Source organism: Triticum urartu, chromosome 5A, assembly GCF_056163025.1.
Source record: "Triticum urartu cultivar PI428250 chromosome 5A, HENAU_Tu73, whole genome shotgun sequence".
Classification (NCBI taxonomy): domain Eukaryota; kingdom Viridiplantae; phylum Streptophyta; class Magnoliopsida; order Poales; family Poaceae; genus Triticum; species Triticum urartu.
In genome coordinates this window covers 618685231-618708422 of record NC_141877.1, presented here as the reverse complement: position 1 = coordinate 618708422, position 23192 = coordinate 618685231, and the positions used below count along the sequence as shown (strand labels likewise).

Here is a 23192-nt window from a genome sequence, read left to right as displayed (position 1 = left end):
TTTTGGTAGGTTTGAAAGGTTCCTCATACATGAGGCTACACAGGTTTTCCACAGAATGCAATTAAATGATCGATTCGGACAGCAAGATTAGTGGACTCGAAGGACAACATCAGAGTCATGACATGGAGAGCAATTTCAGTGGCAACAAGAATCAAAGTCTAAAGCACAAGACATTGAATGTTTCTTTTCCCTTTTTAATAAACTGGTATATTATTTTTAAGATGACGTTTCTGCAAGGACGGCTACACTAGAAACTAGAGGAATTTTGGTAGGCTTCAAAGGTTCCTCATACATGCTACACAGGTTTCGGACACTAAGCAATTAAGAATACTACAGCTCAATCATAGGAAACCATTAATATCGCTTAGGTGGGTGAGAAATAATACTAGACCACATGTCTGGCCATCTTTTATATTCAAGTAATATCCATTGTCTATCTCTTATCCCAGTTAGAGGAAAGACCTTTGATCTTATTTGAATGCTATTGTCTAACTTAAATGCAGTTGTTTACTTTTAGTCCCGTCTTCACCAATTTTACCATCATTTTCAGTTATTGTCTAACTTTAAATGCAGTTGTTTACTTTTAGTCCAGTCCACCTCACCGATTTTACCTGACAAAAGACTACCAAGAGGTCGATTGGGATCCTCTACCCTTGCTGCAACGGAACCGTGATGTTTAAATTAAGCCGAATCTTCAAACTGGGTACACCTACTAGGTAGTGTGGCCTTCTTCCCTCCGAGCAGAGAGAAAAGTTGAGTGTTTCTTTCTGCACTGCACAGACATATTCATCCACACACCTTCTCTTGCCATCGTGTCCATGGTCAGGCCAAACATGAAACCCATTGTCCAGTTCTTTCTAAAGCTCCTCCTCTAGTGCACCACAGTTTATTGCCGGCGATGACAACCAGCGGTTTGTCTACTCCGGCTTCGCTGACACTAGCCTCGCCCTTGACGGCGTAGCCTCAGTCACGCCAAGCGGACTGCTCGAGCTGACCAACGGCACGGCGATGAGCATGGGCCACGCCTTCTACCCACCTCCGCTGCGCCTCCGCGACTCGCCCAACGGCACGGTGCAGTCCTTCTCCACATCCTTCGTGTTCGGCATCATCTCCATCTACGACTTGAGCAGCCATGGCCTAACTATGTTGGTCGCACCGAGCAAGGATTTCTCCAAGGCCACACCAGTACAGTACCTGGGCCTTGTGAATGGCTCGAACAACGGCAACACAACAAATCATATCTTCGCCGTCGAGCTCGACACATGGCAGAACACCGAGTTCGGGGACATCAACAACAACCACATCGGCATCGATATCAATGGCCTCAGCTCCGTGCAGTCCCATCCAGCCGGTTTCTTCCATGACCACAACGGCATGTTCAAGGACTTGACTCTCAGTAGCCAAGAGGCGATGCAGGTGTGGGTGGACTACGACAGAGAGAAGATTCAGATCGATGTTACCATGGCTCCTCTCGACATGGCCACCAAGCCCAAGAGACCAACAGTGTCCACCAGGTACAACCTCTCAACTGTGCTCAAAGATGTGGCGTACATCGGCTTCTCATCTTCAACGGGCAAGATAAAAACACGGCACTACGTGCTCGGATGGAGCTTCGCCATGAACGGTCCTGCTCCAGTCATCAATGTCACCATGCTTCCAAAGCTTCCTCGGCATCATCCCAAGGGTAATCGATCCTGGGTGTTAGAAATAGTTCTGCCAGTAGCAACAGCAGCAGTCCTCCTGTCTTTGGGCACCATTGCTTTTCTCTTTGTCCAGAGGCATTTAAGGTATGCACAGCTACGAGACAGCTGGGAGATGGAGTTTGGTCCACACAGGTTCTCGTACAAAGATTTGTATCATGCAACGGGGGGATTTGAGGACAAAAACCTTCTAGGAGTTGGAGGATTCGGGAGAGTGTACAAAGGGGTGCTTCCGAGATCAAGATTGAAGATAGCCGTGAAGAGGGTGTCACATGATTCAAAACAAGGCATGAAGGAGTTCATCGCAGAAATTGTCAGCATAGGCCGCCTTCAGAACCGTAATCTTGTGCCGTTGCTTGGCTATTGTCGGCGTAAAGGTGAACTCCTCTTGGTATATGAGTACATGCCCAATGGAAGCCTCGATAAGTACCTGCATGGCAAAGGGGATAACACAGTGTTGAGTTGGGCTCAAAGGTTTCATATAGTCAAAGGAATTGCATCTGGTTTGCTTTATCTTCACGAGGAGTGGGAAAAAGTGGTTGTTCATCGAGACATCAAGGCAAGCAATGTGCTCCTTGACGACAAGATGAATGGGCGATTGGGTGATTTCGGCCTTGCAAGGCTATATGATCATGGCATCGACCCACAGACTACACATGTGGTTGGCACCATAGGCTACCTAGCTCCAGAGCTAGCACACAGCGGAAATGCCACTCCTCCTACAGATGTCTTTGCTTTCGGCATGTTCATCCTTGAGGTCACCTGTGGACAAAGGCCTGTCAATTACCAAAACGCACAAGGCAACCAGCTCATGTTGGTTGATTGGGTGATTGACAATGTGCAGAAAGGATCATTCGATGATACAATGGATGCTAGGCTAAAAGGGAGGTATGATGTTGATGAGGCCTATTTGGCGCTAAAGATAGGGCTACTATGCTCACACCCATTCATCAACGCGAGGCCTAGCATGCGGCAAGTTATGCAATACCTAGATGGGGAAATTGAACCTCCAGAGTTAAGGTCCGAGTCGCTAGCCTTAATGCAAAATGATGGGTTCGAGCCATACACCATTTCCTATCCTTCGTCAACTACAAGCATTGGCACAGTGTCCCACGTCTCAGGAGGAAGATGAGTATATATATTAAGTGTGATGAGTACATATATATACCTTAAGGATGTTTTAGTTTGTCTGTACAAACATCATTGCTCGTTTGGTTCTATCTGCATCTAGATATGTTGTGTATTTGTTACCGCTGATTATTTTACTGGAGCATCTTGTTGTATGAGATCCACCTCTTGAATAATCGATATCACTAGTGCCAAAAGTCACTAAATTTACCTATATAAGGTCTTCTGCCAATAAATGCTCACAGCATTCAAATGGAGTATGCTTCTTTTGGTATAACAATTCATATGTGCCATCCGGGAGAATCTTAAAGCCAGATGGATAAAAATATGACAAGACAAACCAAGCTAGATACAACTTGTTCATTCCCCCATAAATCCACATATATTCTATCTTTCAAGAATGTTTAGCGCTTTGGACAGGCAATTTTGGTGGGCAATGTATGAAACACCAAGGGTTTATGTTACCAATGTATGCATACTTATGATTATTTGCAATTTGGTCATAAATAAAGTAGTACAAGAATATCTCATTGTTCTTTAAAAAAAGTACTCTCTCTGATCCAAAATAAGTGGATCGGAGGTAGTATATCAATTCACTACATATATGTAAGAAAAATTTATGTTAATCAAATTACAACACCAGCTATTTAGAACGTAAAAGTTTTACTGAAAACAATTCAGGTCTTGCAAGCATTGGGAAGAAAAACATCACCTAATTGGGTTCTAAGTTGTTCAAGTAATGCATGTATGGTAAGCATGTTTGAAATACTAGACGTGTAATACCGCTCCGCTAGTTGACATTTATTGACTTGAGGGATTAAAATTAAAAAGTATCACTTGATGACCGATTCAGACTGCAAGATATAGACTCAAAGGTCAGCATCAGAGTTATGTCACGAAAAGCAACTTCTATGGCAACAAGAACCAAAGTCTAAAGCACAAGACGTTGAATGTTTCTTTTTCCCTTTTCTCGTAAGCTGCAATGTTATTTTGAAGATAATGTTTCTCCAAGGGTGACCCCTGTAAACCAGAGAAACCGGTAGGCTTCAAAGGTTCCTCATGCATGAAGCTATAAAGGTTGTCCACAGAATACAATCAAGACTACTAAAATTCAATCATAATAAAATATTAGTATCTCTTAGGTGGGTAAAAAATACCACTAGACCACATGTCTATCCAAGTTCCCCCCATCCCAGGCAACATCCGCAAGTGACAGTCAGACAACAAAACTTTGGACAAACAGTCCATATTATAGGTACGCAACAAAGCTGTACGCGTTGCAAGAAGCTTCATTTTCAGTTATTTCCCGTCTTTAAATGCATCTTTTCAACTTTCCTCCGTATTTAAATGCAATAGCATTCAGGTAGCTGATATTTATTGATTTGAGGAATTAAAATTGAAAAATATCACTTGATGACCGATTCAGACTACAATATAAATAGACTCAAACTTCAACATCGGAGCCCTGTCATGGAAAGCAACTTCATTGGCAACAAGACTCAAAGTCTAAAGCACAAGGCGTTGAATGTTCCATTTTCCTTTCTTTGTAAAATGAGATATTTCTTTTTAAGGTGTCGTTTCTGCAAGGGTGGCCTATAAGGCTATAAACTAGAGAAATTGGTAGGCTTCAAAGGTTCTAGATACATGAGGCTACAAAGCTTTTCCACAGAATGAAATTAAGATTACTACGATTCAATCAAAGAAAATATCAGTATCTCTTAGGTGGGTAAAAAAATACTACTAGACCATTTTCCCGGGTACTCCGATTCAAATACCCATGGATTTTTTGTTTCTTTACTGGCTTCATATAATTCTGAAAACACAAGTTTTCTTGAAGCCTCTTGCTCATATCACTCATCGAAGGGTATTATTCTATAATGTTTCTTTAGCAGATCCCCCGCTAATAATCTGAGTGAGCTTTCAAATATTTGTGTCTATCCATCATTTTTCAAACAACATCCATCGTCTATCTTTTATTAATAAAACTATATACATGCATGTGGGTTAAATAGATAAATACTCCCTCAAGCCTTATGGCTGATGTAGGTCTCTCCTTTTTTTAACAGGGGCTTCCAACCCAGCGTTAACAAAGGCTAGACAGACACCCGGCACCGATTACAGGCAACGATACTGAACTACGGCTAAGTGTGTTTCCTTTAGATACTTTCCTCAAGAAACAGACCATATTCTCAAGTCCATTCTACTGAATGTACATCTCAGTCAGAGAAAGAATAATGTCTAGAGAAATTGTGCTATGACCATACGATACGCATCAAAACATTGAATGTTGCATGAATCTTTTTTCAGTTATTGTCCATCTTTAAATGAATCTGTTTACTTATGCCCATTCCACATGACAAAAGAGAGAAGACTATAGAGGTCCATGCATATGCTCTGCCTTGCTGCAACGGAACACGCAAATTAGACCTTTTCTGCAAGTAGGACTTTTTTGTTTAAGTACGATAACAGCTTCTGGCCTTGCTACATTCAAGTTCCCCCCATCCTACGCAATATCCGCAAGTGACAGTCAGACAGCAACACTTTGGACAAACAATGCATATCATAGGTACTCAACAAAGCTTTACACATTGTACGAAGCTTCATTTTCAGTTATTTTTCCATCTTTAAATGCATTTTTTCAATACCATTCAGGTTGTTGATATTTATTGACTTGAGGGATTAAATTTGAAAAGTATCACTTGATGACCGATTCAGAATGCAAGATAAATAGACTCAAACTTCAACATCAGAGTCATGTCATGGAAAGCAACTTCATTGGCAACAAGAATCAAAGTCTAAAGCACAACACGTTGAATGTTTCTTTTCCCTTCTTTTTTTTGTTTTGTAAACTGAGATATTTCTTTTGAACATGATGTTTCTGCAAGGGTGGCCTGTAAGGCTGGAAACCAGAGAAACTGGTAGGCTTCAAAGGTTCCCTATACATGAGGCTATAAAGGTTTTCTACAGAATGCAATTAAGATTACTACAATTCGATCATAGGAAAATATAAGTATCTCTTAGGTGGTACAAATACTACTATAGCATCTCCCAAGCTACGCCAGGAAATTAATCTGAACCACTCGAAACTTTCTTTACGACATGCTATTTTAACTTTATGCCAGGAAATTAATCTGAATTACTCGACATGGACATGCTATAGTAACTAAATGGGACTAAGAATATTTGTTAGGGTGCTCCTTATAATCAATTTGAAGATGTTATCGACAAACCTGAAGAAATATCACTGTCCCCATCAACTATTAAAATTGTAGACAATGATAGATGTTGAAAAACCAGAGTAGACTTGGTATGGATGCTGCAAGGTAATTACAATATAAAGTTATAAACCACTGCACCACAAAGTGCAGCCTGAAACAATATATTGTTGATTGCCCACAAAACACTTACCTCTCGCATGCCGCTTATTCAGTTGCAGCTTGCAAGTCCTACAATGAAGCATACATCCTTCCTTCAACAATTTGTCTTCCTGTTTGGTCTTATCGTCACAACCTTGGTCTCTGGTGATGATCAATTTCTCTTCTCCGGCTTCAGCCAACCCAGCCTAACCCTGGACGGATGTGCCATGGTCACAGATGGTGGCCTTCTTGATCTGTCCAATGGCACGACTGTTCTCAAGGGCCATGCCTTCTATCCCACTCCTCTGCACTTCCGCAAGTCACCCGGTGGTAAAGTTCAATCCTTCGCAGTCCATGTAGTCTTCAGCATCTTCATCTCTTACGCAGACTTGAGCGCTGATGGCATGGCTTTCTTCATTGCACCCACAAAGAATTTCTCTGATGCACGGGCAGCAAAGTACTTTGCCCTCCTCAACGAGAAGAACAATGGCGACACAAGCAATCACATCTTCATGATCGAACTTGACACCTACAGAAATTCTGAGCTCCAAGACATTGATGAAAATCACATTGGTATCAATATCAACAGTGCAGTCTCCATGCAATCCAGTGCATCTGGCTTCTACGAAGACAAGGGTGGTGCCTTCAAGAACATGACGCTGAATGGCAACCAGGCTATGCAGCTCTGGGTAGACTACAATGAGGGTGATACGCAGATCAATGTGACCTTGGCTCCGATCAACGTGGGAAAACCATCAAGGCCACTGCTCTCTGCAACCTATGATCTCACAACTGTACTCTCGGACTCAGCTCAGTACATTGGATTCTCATCCATGGCTACTCCCATCAACACCCGTCAGTACGTGATGGGTTGGAGCTTTGGCATGAATAAACCAGCTCTATCCATTGACATCTCCAAGCTTCCGAAGTTGCCTCGTGTTGGTCCCAAGGCCCAATCCAAGCTCTTGGTGATCGTCCTACCAATAGCCACTGCAACATTGATCCTCTCTATGGGCACTCTTGTCACTCTAGTTGTGCGAAGGCGACTGAAGTATGCTGAGGTGCGTGAGGATTGGGAGGGAGAATTCGGTCCGCATCGGTTCTCCTACAAGGATCTGTTCCATGCTACGAGAGGGTTCAAGAACAAACACCTACTTGGAGAAGGAGGTTTTGGGAAAGTATATAAAGGAGTGCTTCCATCGTGTAATGTGGAGATTGCTGTGAAGAGGATGTCTCATGAGTCAAGACAGGGCATGAAAGAATTTGTCACCGAGGTTGTTAGCATTGGTCGACTCCGACATCGCAACGTTGTGCAATTACTTGGCTATTGTCGGAGAAAAGGTGAACTGTTTTTGGTTTATACTTACATGCCAAATGGTAGCCTTGATAAATATCTACATTGTGAAGAGCAGAATGCCATTTTGAATTGGGTTCAAAGGTTTCGAGTTATCAAAGGCATTGCTACCGGCTTACTCTATCTCCATGAGAAGTGGGAGAAAATTGTAATCCATAGAGACATCAAAGCAAGCAATATACTGCTGGATGGTGAAATGAATGCGCGACTTGGTGACTTTGGCCTTGCAAGGTTATATGATCATGGCACTGACCCACAGACCACACATATGGTTGGTACCAAGGGGTACCTAGCCCCCGAGCTACTGCGGACAGGGAAGGCATCCCCTCATACAGATGTTTTTGCCTTCGGCATGTTCCTTCTCGAGGTTGCTTGCGGTCAAAAACCTGTCAAGAGAAATGCAGAGGGAAATGAAGTTTTCTTGGTAGAATGGGTACTCGAGCATTGGAACAATGGGTTGCTTATTGAGACAGTGGATGCTATCCTCCAGGGTGATTACAACATTGATGAGGCATACCTCGTGTTAAAGCTGGGACTTTTGTGCTTGCACCCATTTCCTAGTTCGAGGCCCAGGATGCGGCAAGTTATGCAATACCTCGACGGTGAGATGCCACTGCCCGAGCTGAGGAAGACGGAGCTGAGCGTGAACATGGCGGCCTTGGTGAAAAGCAATGGACCGAACTCGGTCACCTTGTCATACCCGCAGATCACATCGAGCTTCTGCACGATATCTGGCCTCTCAGGAGGAAGATGATATCCACGGTGCTTCGCCGCTGACTAGTTATGCTGTTTAGTGGAGTAGTATAAGCACATGTATCAATGCAGTAGTATGTCCTAGAAATAAACGTACGCAGAGTATCAGTTACATGTCTAAAGTCTGTACTACAACATTTTCATTCAGATGCTCATAAGGTTGTATCTTGTATGTAACTATGTATTCGATGGTTTTATGTAGTACTTAAGTATTTTGAACCCTTCTGTGCAGCATGTTTCGGGGAATCCGGAACATCTGCCTTTGTTTCATGTGTGTGAGTTTTGTACAGATTTGTGGCAGCTTTGCTGTTCAAATTGTACTGCAGGGATTTCAGATATGCATGTGCACTCACAGTTTCAGAGATGTTTGTGTGCAAACTGAATCGATTTCTGGTGCTACTCCTAGCGCGCGCTAATCAGATTCGAGCTTCAGGGATTGCGATTACCTCGTAATTTCAGAGTCGACCCCGTCGCAGTCAGGCCGCTGGTCTCGTCGGCATCGTTCTGCCGCCCGTCGGATTCAGGTCGCCGCCCGCTTGAACCAGGAAGCATCCTGCTGCAGCTGGGCCTCCGCTCTTCGAAATCGGCCCGCAGTGGACGCTGTCGAGGAGCTGCCGGAGCAATCGACCGCGACCTCACCTCGCCCGCCGCCGAGCTCCGCCGCAGGGGAGCTACATCCTTTCAGTGAAACCAGAGGAAACAGATGGCGGCCAGCGAAAGCGTACCCACTCGGTTTACGCTTTGTAGTAGCGAAAACGTTTGCCTCACTAACACATTTACTCCCTTCATTCCAATGAATAAATCAAACTTGGACCATAAATTAGATTAACAGTATATATTTTGTGATGTCAAAAAGAATATTTTGTCACTTCAAAAATATACCACTGCAAACTTCTTTTCAATATGAATTCAATGGTATAACTTTTATCACATATATAATCCACATTTGGTTGGTCTGATTTATGATCAAAATTGAATTTTAGAGTGTGTGGGTGCCTTATTCATTGGAATGGAAGGAGTATCAACTTGAAATATCGTATTATTTATTTCCAGAGAAACTCGCATAGTATTATAATATCATATATTACCTGAATTTATTGTAATTTTAAAATATATATTTCTTGTACCATTAAAATATAATATATGAATAAATCGCCTCATCACTGCAAGAAACTTAAAAATAAAGTGGTAGTGAAAATACATTTTAGGTAATAAGCACCACAAAAAAATCAAAAAATATACTTCTTTCTAATAAATAAAATACATTAGTTAAATGCATATGCCACGGGAGTAGTCATGAAACCATAACGTTCGGACATCTAATTTGTTTCCATAATTATTTGGCTACTTTCAGATAATTGTTTAATATAGTATATGTAAAAGTGAATAGGAAAAAAACACATTGTACTAGGTGAAGGGGTTCACCGGATCCCGCGCGAACAGATCGTGTAGCTTTAAGTTTTACGGCCCTAGTAGTTTATGTTTTGGATGTTTGATGTCATGGCTTCGACAAGGGCAACCACGGCACCAGATATTAAAGCTTCAAAACCTTCTCCAACACGGTGTTCTGCTCGTTGGGGGGGGGGGGGGGGGGGGGGGTGGATCTATTCAAGTGAGGATGGCGGCAATGGCAATCTATGATGGACTTGTGTCCTCGGGCTCCACCGCTTGGCTGGTGGTCCTTCGTGTAAAGTCTAGAGTTTTATTGTCTTTCCGATTTTGTCAGGTTGGCGTCTACATGGCTTGTAACTTAATCTTTATTATGTGAATGAGACATGTGTTAATGAAGTAAAAAGGTTTTTGGAAAATCGTGGAGTTTATTTACCATGTCCAGTCTCTCTCATCCATTTCTATTTTCATTTTTCTCTCTATTGCATATTCTATTGTCCTCCATCCTCTCTGTATTTGTGGTGTTTGCAGGTACTCCCTCCGTTCACTAATACTTTCATAATTCTTGTCGTGGTTTTAGACTTTGGAATAGAGGAGTATAAGATGTTTTTAATATTTTAATATGGACTACATACAAACCGAAGCAAATGAACAAACACATTACAATGCATCATATACATCTGTTTATACATCGTAGGACGCCCAATGTGGTTCACTCCTGAACCGAAATGGGGTCCTCAGCCCGGCCCATCAGGCCGGGAGCCGACGTGGTGAGAGAACCCCTAGCCGGACACCATCAGATAACATGTTGGGCATTTTTCAAATTCGTGAAATATTTTCGAAATATGGGAAAATGTTTTGAAATTCAAACATTTTTCAAATTTGTGAAGATTTTTTAAAATATGGGGAAATTTTATCCATGATTTTTTTTAATTTGGGAGTTTTTTCAATTTCATGCATTTTTTCAAATTCATGAACTATTCTTCAAATCTGGAACAACTTACAAACTTCGAACAGGTTTTGAATATACGGGAACATTTTCAAATATGTGAACAATTTTGTAAATTATAAATATTTTTAAAATTCGCAAAAATTGAAATTATGGAAAAATAATAAAATCCAATAAAAAAATTTCAAACTCCTGAACATTTTTTCATATTCATGCAGGACTTAAATCCAGGAACATTTTAAAATTTGCGACCATTTTTTGAAATAAAAAACATAAGCATGAACTTTTTTTGAATCAAAGAAGATTTTTCAAATTCATGATCATTGTTTTTGAAATTCAGAACTTTTTTGAAATCCCAAGTATTTTTTAAGAAACAAATAGAACACAAAAGCAAACACAACAGAAGAAAAAAATGATAAAAAAACAAGGGGCCCTGCCCCACATATGGGCTGGCCCAAAGGTAGCGCAGGAGAAGTTGAGCATAATTGGTTGGATGCCAAAAATTGGCATGCCAACATTTAGAAAATGCCAAATATTGGCTAGTGCTTGCTTGGCTACCATGTTTACTTGTCAACCTCACAAAAAGTTGTCAATTATTGACAACTTTTAGTATTACCAATTATTGGCTTGCCAAGTATATTGACAATGTCAAATGTTGACATCAAAGCAATTATCCTCGTTGAATCTAGGTTGCACATTTCCTCTCTATTCCTCGCGTAGGTCGAAAAATTGGAGGTCCCACATGTGTTTCCTGAGACTCCCGTGGGATCGATTTTGCTACCTACAAATAAAGGCCCAAAGGAGTTTCAAAGTTTTTTTTATAAGTGAACCGGTCTGTAAGGGTTTGGTCGGGTCATTGGTCCCGCTTGACACTATTTTTTTTAACATAGTACCGACGCAAACACTCATATATACACGCATACACTCACCCTTATTAACACACACACACGCACACCTTACCCCTCTAAGCACTCTGAGAGACTGATCCGACATATCATTTTGAGATTTTATGAAGTTACCGTAGGCGCCTCGTAGTTGACGGGAACGTGTTTTTTCACTGAACATGCATCATCGAAAATCATGAAATAAATTTAGGATAAATACGAGCACCAGGACTTGAACCTTGGCGGGCTGGGCATACCACTATTCACCTAGTACCTAACCATCCAACCACAGATTGGTTCGTCCCGCTTGACACTATTAGAACCAACATTTCAATTAAAAACTTTCAAAGAAATTAAAGAAATTCAGCATACATTTTAAGAATTTCCAAAAAATGCTAAAAAAATTAGAAACATTCGTGAATTTAAATAATTTTTCTATCATCAAAATACCTCACAAATATGAAAAATATATTCATGATTTCAAAAAAGTGTTCAAGAGTTTCATAATTATTCATGATTTTTTAAAAAATTCACAATTTGTTTTAAATAGCCGTAAATTTGAAAAAATGTTTGTAAATTTAAATAGTGTTCAAAAATTTTAAACAGTTTTTTAATTTTAAAAATATTCACAAATAAGTTTTTCAATATTCACAGTTTTGAAGAAAAAATTAGAAAAATATTCAAGAATTCTAATTGCGTTCCTGGTTTTTTAAAAGTAAGCCATAAGTTTGAAATATATTCATGAATAAAAATTTAAAAGTACATAAAATATAAAAGCGAACTAGAAAATAAAACATAAAGGCGCAATAGTAAAAAAGGGAAACAAAATTGAACTGAACGTTCCCAAAATCGAGAGGACCGGCGTAGGTGGCCAACCCAATAGTGTCCACGGGTGTCCAGTTTGCTAGACCACCTCCGCTGTACGCATGAAATGTGAATTGCCGTCGTAACCTTTGGGTGAGAAATAAATTAAATTCCAAAACCAGAAAACAGCCTTTAATCTTTCTTCTAGGTGCAAACGGACCCGTTGGGCCTGGCCGTTTGGTCGACGTGCTGCTATCGGCTCGCCAACTTGCCAGATCCAGACAACCGCAAAAGACGGCAACAACACGCCCCTTTCTTTCTTTTTTTTGAGCTTCAAAGATTATTTATTAAATCAACCTTCCCCAGAGGGGATTTCGTCCGAAACTACAGGTAAAATAAAATCTGGGGGCATAAACTGCCACACCTGACATAAACTACAGGTAAAACAACACGCCCCTCTCTAGAACGGGAAAACAAACACGCGATGGACCGGATGGCAAGTTCGTTCGCCACTACTAGTACGACAGAAGAAAAACGGAAACCTTCCATCCTTGCCGCTATTAAATGTGTGTGAACTATTCAGGTATAGAACCAACTCAAGGGGTGTTTGGTTCAGAAGTCCTAGGACTTTTTCTAATTCCAGGGACTAATCAAAAAAGACTCTTCAATAGAGTTTTTTTCTATTCCCTGTAGAAAAAGTCCTTTCTGTTTGGTTTCTAGAGACTTTTTAGAAACTTTTTTTAGTCTCTGGGATAGTCCCTGAACCAAACACCCCCTCAGATCAAACGCTACATGCAAACACAAGTGAACTAAGACCACGAGATGGTCTTTCTTACGGACGCGGACTAGTCATGAGCTCATATGCTCCCTAGCTAATGTACAGTAAAATAAAAAATAGTAAATAAATATAGTTCTTTTTTGGCTTAATCTTTGACAAATGTTCTCAGTGCTTGAATATTTTCATTTTGAAATAACATCCATGGAAGTCGTGATAAAAAAACAAAATTGACACCCAAAAATTGCTATTTTTGGAAGCACTTTGAATTGTTTTTTTCCTTTTGACCTGACCTCCACAAATGTTATTTCGGGATTAAATGAATTTACGGGTCGCCGTTGAAGATGCCCTAACCTTGTAACTATTCCTATGAACATCGTTGGTCAAAAAAGTGCGGCGCTACTAAAAAAAGGACAGTTGATTCGCTGGTATGATTCTGATTCGATGGTTAACCTAGCATCAGTGGGTGCAAGAACCTCAAAATGAAAAAAAAACGGATGCAAGAACATGGCTCAAGATTTACCAGTTGCAAACATTTAGTTCTCGTCCCATCCTAGGGAGTCTAACTTCTTAGCTGGTGAGTGGGCTGTAGGAGGGCACGTGTAGGCGTCGCCGTCTCGGCGACCTCCTGACGAACTCGCCCGGGCGGCGCGCTCATGGCACGTACCGCCGGAGCCACGAGGCTGCCTAGCGTGTCACCCGCCACCTGCAGTGCCAAGTCGACCCGAGCTACCTACACACGTGTTCCCAAAGATGCACCCGAGGCTCCCGTGGGATCCTTGCATCTTCTTCTTCTAGACCGTACTAGGACTAGGAGTAGGAGTAGATGCAAATGAACCAACTTTTTACCAACGGCACCAGGAGCGTACGTGTGTTTCCCAAAAGTGCCCGAGACGTACGCCAGTGGCATGGCATTTTCCATCTTCTTCTAGGCGCAAACCAGCCAACGGCAGGCCGTTTGGTCGACGTGCCATCGGCTCGCGAACTCGCCACGTCCAGACCAGACTAGACACCGGAAAAGACAGCGGCGGCAGCGCGTTGGCGGCCTACCTGCTGCGTACGTGCGCCGTCGCTGCTCCGTGTTCGTTCTTTCTTGAAGCGGAAACGCAAGCGCGTCACACGTCGACCGACCGACCCGGCCGGCGAAGTTGGTTCGCCACCGCGACAAAGATGGGAACCTTCCTTCCTCCGTTGCAGCAAAAAATTAATGCATCTTTTTCAGGGAATTCCAAATATAGACCGTCATGGCATTGAATGGGAGTACTCAGATCAAACACTACACGCAAACACAAGTAAGTGAACTGATCTTTTTCCTTTTTTCTCTCTCTGGCTGGAAAGTACAAGTCCACTCTCAAGCTGTCTCGACTTACCGTGGCTACCTACCCACCAACCTGATGTAGTAGCACATAATGCTGTACGTTTTCCAGGGCCGTTGATACTCATCGGGCTTTCTCGAGTCAAGTCTGAACCCTTCTCGCAAAGAAATGAAAAGAAAATAAGTCTGAACCCAACCCAACCCAACTGAACCTTCCGCTTTCCTTCACGCAGGTACTGTGCTATGTTTCTTCTCCTCCCCTTCGAGTTGTTGATCTCGTCAAGCAACGCCTCTCCTGGTCACTTGGTCAGCAGACGCCTAGACATCTTATTGCTAGAATAGAATAATCAGACGACTATACATTTAGATTGTTATGAGCGCCCTATGCATAGTTACGTAGTACAACACTACATGTCCCATTTTCCATACGATAGTGCAGATGAGTGAAGTGTATTATATGTTCTCAAACTTTTTCAGAGATGTCACATATACTTTTGAATTATGAAAAATGTCATCCGGGTCCTCGAAGTGTAGTAAGTGTGTACATATTTGGCAGCTAGTTCGAGGACCAACATGACACCTGTAAAATAGTTCCAGAACCTGGATGACACCTTTCATAGTTTGAGGATCTATGTGACACATCTGAAATAGTTTAAGGACCTACAATGGGGTCCACTCAATGCAGATTGAGACGTTCATGCATAGGATTAAACTGCAGCATACCATGGGATTAGCCATCGTACTATGATCGGATATAATAAGTATCGTAGCTCAGATTGTTATCTGCGTGCGTAATGAATCTTGTCACGCGCGTTCTAAAGTCCTGACATAACGAGAGAGCGGACTAAGAATGGAAACCAGAGCCAGCTAAGTTGAAAGAAAGACTTCTGTGGTCGCACCGTAGCAACATGAAGCAAAGTCATCACCCAGCCTCTCGGAGCACCTCTTGAATCTTCAGCCACGTATTCTCAGCACACCGTGGCTCCAACCCTACAACGCTCTATAAACTTCATAACGAGAGAGCAATTTCACTTTCATTTGAACTGACACTTGACTTTTGCGTCAACCTCTAGCTACATCTCTTCCCTACTAACATTCCCACACCATCAAAACAACGATTCTACACTCCCACACCATCAAAACAACGGTTCTAGTAGCAAATATCGCGCACAATGGTTTACTGTCTAACCGCGAAATTGCGTTAACGTCGTGCCTCTTCAGGACGAGATATGACGTTTTCTTTTGTTGCAGGATTTCAACCACAATGTCGCCGAGGAAGAAAGGTTCCTCACTCACGGTTGCCCTTCTCCTCCAAGTACGCCTACTCGCTACTACTCTTCAAGGAGACTATGGAGAACCACAATACCACTATCATTTGGTCCTCGAGGGTGCCCATCAAGATTCAGATATTTCATATGGACATTGTTCAAAGATCGCCTCAACTCCAAGGTCATTCTCTTCCGCAAGACCGTCGTCCTCGAAACCACATGTTCTAGGTGTGATGTCCCCTTCGAGGGTGCTCTCCACATGTTTGTTCAGTGCCCTGTTTCCACCCAAGTTTGGAACACGTTTGGGGCATCCAAACTCCGTGCAGCCTTGACAATGATATCTAGCCATCGATGACCGTTACCATTCTTTGGAAGCTATGGGATTCCACGAATGCTTGTGCCCCTCAGTCACTTGATCCACTCCTTTTTACGAGAGAACCTAATTTTTTGTTGGATAAAAGAGAGGGCTTTTATGAGAGAACATAGCAAGTTTCATTCCTTTATGACAGGTGAAAGTGCGTTATATCGACTAGAGGGGGGGTGAATAGGCGATTTTTATGAAAGTCTTCAAAACGTGGGAGTTATGAAGACAAACAGCAAAGATTATGCCTATTACTATGCAGCGGAAGTTAGATTACACTAGGCCAGCCATGGTCAAGTATTCAATAGAGTGAAAGCACAATGACAAACAGCTGCAGTGTAATAAGGATCAGGTAGGAAGAAGTTATGAAGCCAAACAGATCATACATTCACGTTGTGAAGACAAAAGATAGAGCAAGCATGCAATGGCTTCACAATGAGTAACAGTAAGAAAAAGGAAGTGAAGATGAAACCAGTGACTCGTTGAAGACAATGATGTGTTGGACCAGTTCCAGTTGCTGTGACAACTGTACGTCTGGTTGGAGCGGCTAGGTATTTAAACCTTAGGACACACAGTCCCGGACACCCAGTCCTGAACACGCAGCTCAGGACACCAAGTCCTCACCGTATTCTCCTTGAGCTAAGGTCACATAGTCCTCGCCCAATCACTCTGGTAAGTCTTCAAGGTAGACTCCCAAACCTTCACAAACTTCGTTCACTGGCAATCCACAATGTCTCTTGGATGCTCTGAACGCGACGCCTAACCGTCTGGAGGATTCACAGTCCTTGAAGTGTAATAAGTCTTCAGATCACACAGACAAGAAGACTTAAGTGATGCCCAATGTTCTCTGGCTCTGGGTGGTTAGGGCTTTTCTCCTCGCTAGGAATTTTCTCTCAAAGGCTTCGAGGTGGGTTGCTCTCAAACGACAAAAGCCGTGCACTGAAATCTGAGCAGCCAACCGTTTATGGTTGTAGGGGGTGGGCTATTTATAGCCACTTGGCAACCCGACCTGATTTGTCCGAAATGACCCTGGGTCACTAAAGAACTGACACGTGTCTCAACGGTCAGATTTCAAACTCTCATGGCAACTTTACTTGGGCTACAAGCAAAGCTGACTTGTCCGGCTCTGGACAAGATTCGCTCTCATTGTCTTCACTCGAAGACATAGGTTTTTGATTTAGGCATCACTTCAGTCATTCTGACTGGTTCTCCTGGACCCCACTTAACAGTGCGGTGGTTCCTATGACTCAACACAAAAGAAAAAGAACTACGAAAGATCTAAGTCTTCGAGCTCCATAGGCTTCATAACGTGTCTTCTTTTGTCATAGTCTTCAATGTGAATATCTTCATATACCACCTTTGGCTTCAATGTCTTCATACATTTTTAGGGGTCATCTCTGGTAGTAAAACCGAATCAATGAGGGACTTCTACCTGTGTTATCCTGCAATTCTCACAAACACATTAGTCCCTCAACTAGGTTTGTCGTCAATACTCCAAAACCAACTAGGGGTGGCACTAGATGCACTTACAATCTCCCCCTTTTTGGTGATTGATGACAAACTAGTTGAAGTTTTCAACGAGGAGTATAGTCTGTGAAATTGTAAAGGATAAGGAATTGTCTTCATAAGTTGCAAGGGCTCCCCCTGAAGATGTGCATATAAGTTAATTTGCTTTTGGAATGCAAATGCACATGGCAGGTTGTTCTTGTGGAGATCCACTTCAACTTATGATGACAATCCACTATGCATGTGAAGGTATATGAAGATAATGACATGCATAATGGAAAATGGACGTCTGCGGAATGAGATAAGTGCGGAATTTATCGTCGCACATGCGGAATTTATCTTCGCAAAACAGGGTGGCAAACAAGTAGCAGACGACCATCGAGTTTTAGTGTTACAACTCAAAGAACCAAATGAAGCAAAAACGAGAGTTGTAAGCACAAAGCAAAATATAGCAAAACATAAAGCACCCGCCCATATGGACCCGCTTGAAGACTATCAACCCATATGCTTCTCCCCCTTTTGTCAGCAAGGACCAAAAAGGTTTGAAGACATAGAGTGTCTACTCGTTTTCAGGAGCAGCAGGGTCGTTGAAGGTGTTTGGCGGTGCAGAAGAGCTGGGAGGTGCTGAAGCAGGTGGCGGTGATGCAGCATCGTCTTCTTCATCAATGATTCTGGCAGTGACTGTGGCAGCAGATGAAGAAAACTCAGAGTCTTCAAGTGATGGTGTGTTGCGCATCACAACCCTTCTAGGAGGTGTGGTGTCAAACTTGAATCGCTCAGTGAAGCCATCCTCTTCAAGTTCAGCTTCAGTACACATCATTGAGAGCCCTTTCCATGTACGACGACAGGTTTCATGAGTGACGAAAGCATTCTTGGTGGCAAGATTTCAAAGACGATTAACATCCACCAAGAGGCTTTTCATCTGACGCTTTAGCCAGTCGTGATGCCTATCTTGTTTTTGATGAAGGGCCACAAGAAGCTCTCGGTCATTGAGAACACGAGCGCGCTTCTTGGGTCTTGAAGCAGTTGCACTATCAGTGGCTTCGGTTGAAGCAGGGTGTGGCGCACGTGTAGTGCCAGCCAAAGGATACACCCTGGAGATGGCTTCAACACCTTCATCATTCTGAGTGAAGCTCTGGTGTTCTGCATTCTGAAGACTCAATGGTTGCTTGGCAGGCTCAGGATATATAGCTTCAACAGAGGTATCCACATCTGGCAAGAAGATCCGATGGTTGCGGGCTGAGGGCTGATATGAGATCGCAGAGTGAAGCTTGATCAGTCTCATTACCCAAGGAGCATAGAACTTTAAACCAAACAGATCTGAGCCTGATGCAGCGAGTTGGCGTATGAAGAAATCATGTGCGTTGAAGCATTTGCCATGAAGGATACAGAATATCAGAGTCTTCATTGCACCCTCGATCTTGGCATTTGGAGAGTGCCCTTTAATAGGCCAGAGAGTCCGCCGGATAATGTGATAGATTGTTCTGGGCAGGTACTCAAAGTCTTCAACGAAGAACTCTGTTGGATAAGGAGCATCAAGAGGCAGTGGCTTCATCACGGAGAGCATCTGACTCATATTTGGTTCAGGCCTCTGGAATATGCTCTCAAGAGCTTTAGTGTGTAGTTGACAACCTTCCTCGAAGAGTTCGCCAGGAGTGGGCAGGCCGGTGAGCTCAATGATATCGAATGCATTGGCTTCGTGATGGACATTGCCGGTCATCCACTCCAGGGCCCAGGTCTTCGGATCTCTGTTGTATCCTTTGATGTGTAGGGTTGCATAGAATTGCAACAGAAGCTCTTCATTCCAGTGCTCTTCATCAGTTATAAACTGCAGCAGACCCACTTGTTTGAAGCAATCCAGCGCTTCCTCTAAGCAGGGCAGACCAGCAATGGCTTCAACATCAAGGCGCTTGTGAGGGAAGATGCGACCTTGGTTGTATAGGATGCATGAATAGTAGCTGCGCTGAGGATAGCTCCAGAACCTATCTGATGAAATTCTTTCCCTTGAATAGGGGTTCTTGGAGCTGTTGAAGAACGTATTGTCTGCCCTGAAGCTATTGATGTCAAAGGAGCCAGGTGCTGATGCAGGACCTGGGAATCTTGGCAGCCTTGGGACTGGCTTCTGGACTTGAGGCCTGTGCTCAACATGGTAATCAAATTGAGGACCAGCAGCAGACTCAGGAACAGAAGTGTTTGGATCAGTAGCTTCGTTGTCTGCTGAAGCTTTTGGTGGGGAGGGCTCCACATTGGCTTCAGTGTGTGTTGTGGCAGCCTCAACATTTTTAGCCTCCGCTTGACTAGCTGGAGGGTCAGTCACAAGCACGTTCTCCTGGAGAACTGCTTCTTGGTGTAGTGGGGGAGTGGGATCTTGTGGTACTTCTTCATTTTCTTCGGCTGATGCAGTCGGAATGTCTTCAGCATAGACTTGAGGCCTTGGACCTTTGCGAAGCCTGCGGAACGCAGACGACGCTTGTGGGGTTGGAGTGGGCTGGGCCTCAAAGTCTTCTTCCTCTTGAGGACGATCCGCCCATGACGCATCTTGTGCAATTGGCGTCGGAGGACGACCAATGCTGATGAGCTCGCTTTGTTCATACTGAGGAAGGGCTGCATCATCTTGTACATTGTCCTGATGACCAATGTCTTCAGCAGCAATGGGGTCGGCTGCTGGTATGTCTTCAGCTTCAGGAGCCTCTATGTAAGCAGGCTCATGAACTGTCAGTTGTCGTTCTGTGTTGGGTCGAACCATAGAGATAGGTTCAACAATCAAGGGCTCTGTGGGAGCAGCCCGAGATTTCTTGATCTTTCTCTTCTTCTTGCTGGGGGCAGTAGGAGAGGCTTCAGAGCTTTTCCTTTTCCTGGCTTCAGCCTCAGCAGTTCTTGTCTTCTTGAGCTCAGAAGCTGTTGACCGGCTCTTTGGCTTCGAGCCAGTCGTTGCAGTTGGGAAGACAATTGGAACTGCTTCTTGCCTTGATGCCTCTGGTTCAGCCATAGCAGGCTTCTTCTTCTTGTTGGAAATATGCCCTAGAGGCAATAATAAATTGGTTATTATTATATTTCCTTGTTCATGATAATCGTTTATTATCCATGCTAGAATTGTATTGATAGGAAACTCAGATACATGTGTGGATACATAGACAACACCATGTCCCTAGTAAGCCTCTAGTTGACTAGCTCGTTGATCAATAGATGGTTACGGTTTCCTGACCATGGACATTGGATGTCGTTGATAACGGGATCACATCATTAGGAGAATGATGTGATGGACAAGACCCAATCCTAAGCCTAGCACAAGATCGTGTAGTTCGTATGCTAAAGCTTTTCTAATGTCAAGTATCATTTCCTTAGACCATGAGATTGTGCAACTCCCGGATACCGTAGGAGTGCTTTGGGTGTGCCAAACGTCACAACGTAACTGGGTGGCTATAAAGGTACACTACAGGTATCTCCGAAAGTGTCTGTTGGGTTGGCACGAATCGAGACTGGGATTTGTCACTCCGTGTAAACGGAGAGGTATCTCTGGGCCCACTCGGTAGGACATCATCATAATGTGCACAATGTGATCAAGGAGTTGATCACGGGATGATGTGTTACGGAACGAGTAAAGAGACTTGCCGGTAATGAGATTGAACAAGGTATCGGGATACCGACGATCGAATCTCGGGCAAGTATCGTACCGATAGACAAAGGGAATTGTATACGGGATTGATTAAGTCCTTGACATCGTGGTTCATCCGATGAGATCATCGTGGAACATGTGGGAGCCAACATGGGTATCCAGATCCCGCTGTTGGTTATTGACCGGAGAGTCATCTCGGTCATGTCTGCATGTCTCCCGAACCCGTAGGGTCTACACACTTAAGGTTCGGTGATGCTAGGGTTATAGAGATATTAGTATGCGGTAACCCGAAAGTTGTTCGGAGTCCCGGATGAGATCCCGGACGTCACGAGGAGTTCCGGAATGGTCCGGAGGTAAAGAATTATATATAGGAAGTGCTATTTCGGCCATCGGGACAAGTTTTGGGATCACCGGTATTGTACCGGGACCACCGGAAGGGTCCCGGGGGTCCACCGGGTGGGGCCACCTGCCCCGGGGGGGCACATGGGCTGTAGGGGGTGCGCCTTGGCCTATATGGGCCAAGGGCACCAGCCCCAAGAGGCCCATGCGCCAAGAGATGAGGGAAAGGAAGAGTCCTAAAGGGGGAAGGCACCTCCTAGGTGCCTTGGGGAGGATGGACTCCTCCCTTGGCCGCACCCGTCCTTGGAGGAAGGGCCAAGGCTGCGCCCCCCCTCTCCCTTGGCCCTATATATAGTGGGGGGAAGGGAGGGCAGCAACACCTAAGCCCTGGCGCCTCCCTCTCCCTCCCATGACACATCTCCCTCCTCCCGCAGCGCTTGGCGAAGCCCTGTTGGAATCCCGCTACTTCCACCACCACGCCGTCGTGCTGCTGGATCTCCATCAACCTCTCCTCCCCCCTTGCTGGATCAAGAAGGAGGAGACGTCGCTGCTCCGTACGTGTGTTGAACGCGGAGGTGCCGTCCGTTCGGCGCTAGGATCATCGGTGATTTGGATCACGACGAGTACGACTCCATCAACCCCGTTCTCTTGAACGCTTCCGCGCGCGATCTACAAGGGTATGTAGATCCTCTTCATCCACTCGTTGCTGGTTTCTCCATAGATAGATCTTGGTGATACGTAGGAAAATTTTGAATTTCTGCTACGTTCTCCAACAGTGGCATCATGAGCTAGGTCTATGCGTAGTTTCTATGCACGAGTAGAACACAAAGTAGTTGTGGGCATTGATTTTGTCAATTTACTTGCCGTTACTAGTCTTATCTTGATTCGGCGGCATCGTGGGATGAAGCGGCCCGGACCAACCTTACACGTACGCTTACGTGAGACCGGTTCCACCGACTGACATGCACTAGTTGCATTAGGTGGCTGGCGGGTGTCTGTCTCTCCCAATTTAGTCGGATCGGATTCGATGAAAAGGGTCCTTATGAAGGGTAAATAGCAATTGGCATATCACGTTGTGGTTTTTGCGTAGGTAAGAAGCGTTCTTGCTAGAAACCCATAGCAGCCACGTAAAACATGCAAACAACAATTAGAGGACGTCTAACTTGTTTTTGCAGGGTATGCTATGTGATGTGATATGGCCAAAGGATGTGATGAATGATATATGTGATGTATGAGATTGATCATGTTCTTGTAATAGGAATCACGACTTGCATGTCGATGAGTATGACAACCGGCAGGAGCCATAGGAGTTGTCTTAATTTATTTATGACCTACGTGTCAACATAAATGTCATGTAATTACTTTACTTTATTGCTAACCGTTAGCTGTAGTAGTAGAAGTAATAGATGACGTGACAACTTCATGGAGACACGATGATGGAGATCATGATGATGGAGATCATGGTGTCATGCCGGTGACGTTGATGATCATGGAGCCCCGAAGATGGAGATCAAAAGGAGCAATATGATATTGGCCATATCATGTCACTATTTGATTGCATGTGATGTTTATCATGTTTTTGCATCTTGTTTACTTAGAACGACGGTAGTAAATAAGATGATCCCTCTTAAAAATTTCAAGAAAGTGTTCCCCCTAACTGTGCACCGTTGCGACAGTTCGTTGTTTGGAAGCACC

At 43.7% G+C, this 23192-nt stretch overlaps 2 pseudogenes; both read left to right on the top strand.

The window, feature by feature from the left end:
• Nucleotides 1–1128: 1128 nt before the first annotated feature.
• Nucleotides 1129–2990, top strand: LOC125511097 (L-type lectin-domain containing receptor kinase SIT2 pseudogene; annotated as a pseudogene).
• A 3176-nt stretch (nucleotides 2991–6166) lies between these two features.
• On the top strand, nucleotides 6167–8512 carry LOC125511096 (L-type lectin-domain containing receptor kinase SIT2 pseudogene; annotated as a pseudogene).
• The last annotated feature ends 14680 nt before the right edge of the window (nucleotides 8513–23192 follow it).